The sequence below is a fragment of the Macrobrachium rosenbergii genome, chromosome 17, assembly GCF_040412425.1.
Source record: "Macrobrachium rosenbergii isolate ZJJX-2024 chromosome 17, ASM4041242v1, whole genome shotgun sequence".
In the NCBI taxonomy this organism is placed as follows: Eukaryota; Metazoa; Arthropoda; class Malacostraca; order Decapoda; family Palaemonidae; genus Macrobrachium; species Macrobrachium rosenbergii.
Genome location: NC_089757.1, coordinates 36,995,765 through 36,998,264, shown reverse-complemented (window position 1 = coordinate 36,998,264; position 2,500 = coordinate 36,995,765). Strand labels below are relative to the sequence as shown.

The following is a 2,500-nucleotide window of genomic DNA, read 5'->3' as shown; positions in this document are numbered from 1 at the left end:
TAAGAAAGTATGATAAATAGTATTTTGTGATCAGTGTTATAGGGTTTTGTTTACGCCTATATAATAATATATTCCTGTAGCTACAAGAAAAAAATATTATATATTAATTTTAAAATGTTAAACGCTATTTTTTTATGTCGGCAACATGACGGCAACAAAAAATGGATGTTTGAAACTTTTGTATTCCTAAGAAAGGAAACATGTTGATAAGTAGGATTTTTATCATCAATGTTACAGGCTTCGTTTACACTTATATAATAATATATTCCTGTGACTACAAGAAAAAATATAGTATATAAGATTGTAAAATATTAAACGTGATGCTAAAGTCAGCAACATGACGGCAACAGAATTTGGGTGTTGAAAACTTTGTATCCGTAAGAAAGGAAACATGTTGATAAATAGGATTTTATCATCAATGTTACAGGCTTTTTGTATGCCCATTAAGTGATATATTCCTGTGACTAAAATGAAAAGAAATATGGCATATGAAATGTCATATGTGCAACCCGATGTGTTATGTCAGCAACGTGACGGCGGCAAAAATTGTTTAAAGCTTTGTATTCGCGAGAAAAGAAACTTGTTGACAAATAGTATTTTGTCATCTGTGTCATCGTGTTTTGTTTACATTCATGTAATTATATATTCATGTGAACATCAAAAAAATATTTCATACAAAATGTCGTATATTCAACGCAAGGTGTTATGTCAACAACATTTTGTTCCACTTGTTGTTAAGTAGTACTTTGTAATTAACGTTACAGGGTTTGTATTTACCCATTAATTTTATCTCGTGTTCATTGGCGCTAAATATATGTTTACACATATCTGAACAGTTCTCATCCAAATGTGTATATGTACGACTGTGTAAAAGCTGTAGAAATGTGAATAACTTAAAAATCGTATCTTATATGAGTTATTAGCTTGAATGTTATATGAAGAGTCGTTCTCTTTACACAAATGTAATTGCAGAATCAATATAACAGGTTGGAATTTCATTAGTACAGAAAGTTTGGTGGTGTCTCCGGTTTGAATGGGATATTAGAATTCCCTATAGGTTTTAACAGAAGAAGATTCCTCACTGTTGCTAGGACTTTCTTGGTGTGATGTTTACGCATACGCACATACACATATATACGCAAACACACATACACACATATATATTATATAATTGTGTGTGCGTGTACATGTATATTATATATATATATATATATATATATATATATATATATATATATATATATATATATATATATATATACATACATACATCTCTCTCTCTCTCTCTCTCTCTCTCTCTCTATATATATATATATATATATATATATATATATATATATATGTATATACACACACATATATATATACTGTATATATATATATATATATATATATATATATATATATATATATATATATATATATATATATGTAGTATGATGTATATAATGTGAGTTTGTGTTTCTTTCTATAGCAATTATTAACAATATTAATAAAAAGAAAGATTTGTTGTAAGTGTAAATGAATTTTGTGTTTTACCAAATTATATTTTTGTATTTCATATACTTTTTCTTTGCACGGTTTGTTGCTGTCAGATTAAGTTGACCTTGCATCAGCTCGGGCTCTTGCTCAGTAGTACGGGCCGAAAAAAAGAAAATGTTTTTCCTCTGTAATTGATAGCAGAATGATGGATGGCTTTGTATCATTGGACGCGTATGATAACGCATTTATTGACCAGATCTTATACGCATTTACTCGCAATAGTGCATTGATTTCTCATGAATATATTCATAAAGAATTTTTTATATACTTATGTTTATTGATAATTTCATTAAACCAAAACGTTCTTTGATGGATAACGACTTTTTATGTGAAATTTTAAAATCTTTGAAAAGATAAATTTTTTCCGGTAATAAGATTTTTTATTGAATATATTTGCAAGCTTTGCAATTTAGAGATTTTAATGTCAGTGAGATTTAAATGAAATCTGTAATATATTTTGTCTATCCTTAGGTACACACACACACACATACACATTAAACACACACACACACACCCACACACACACACACAGAAAATGTGGAAGGGAGCGAGATAAGAAAATCACGTTTTACACTTGTGTTGTCAGTTCCTCACGTTATTAAAAGAGTTTTAGGGACAGAATTAGATATTAATTTTTCATGGTGCAGATTTAACCCCTGCTGTTTGTGAGCACTTCCGGAATATTTAACAAATGGATGAAAGTCGTGTTTATTGATGTTAACATGTTAAATAGTCTTTCTTGAAACTTTTAAAAGTAAATTGTGATTTACCTCGATTTTGTGAGTTTCCGGGATATTTAACAAATAGGTGAAAGTCGTGTTTGTTGATGTTAACATGTTAAATTGTCTTTCTTGAAACCTTTAAAAGTAAATTGTGCTTTACCTCGATTTTGTGAGTGTTTACGGAATATTTAACAAATAGATGAAAGTCGTGTTTATTGATGTTAACATGTTAAATT

The 2,500-nt window shown here is 28.7% G+C and overlaps 1 protein-coding gene and 1 long non-coding RNA gene across 2 annotated transcripts in view; one reads left to right on the top strand and one right to left on the bottom strand.

Annotated features, from left to right (window-relative positions):
• LOC136847861 (uncharacterized) overlaps positions 1–2,500 on the top strand; it is a 558,451-nt gene that overhangs the window by 173,995 nt on the left and 381,956 nt on the right. The window lies entirely within an intron of this gene.
• Positions 1–2,500, bottom strand: part of LOC136847859 (homeobox protein Hox-A1-like) — a 96,110-nt gene that overhangs the window by 92,587 nt on the left and 1,023 nt on the right. The window lies entirely within an intron of this gene.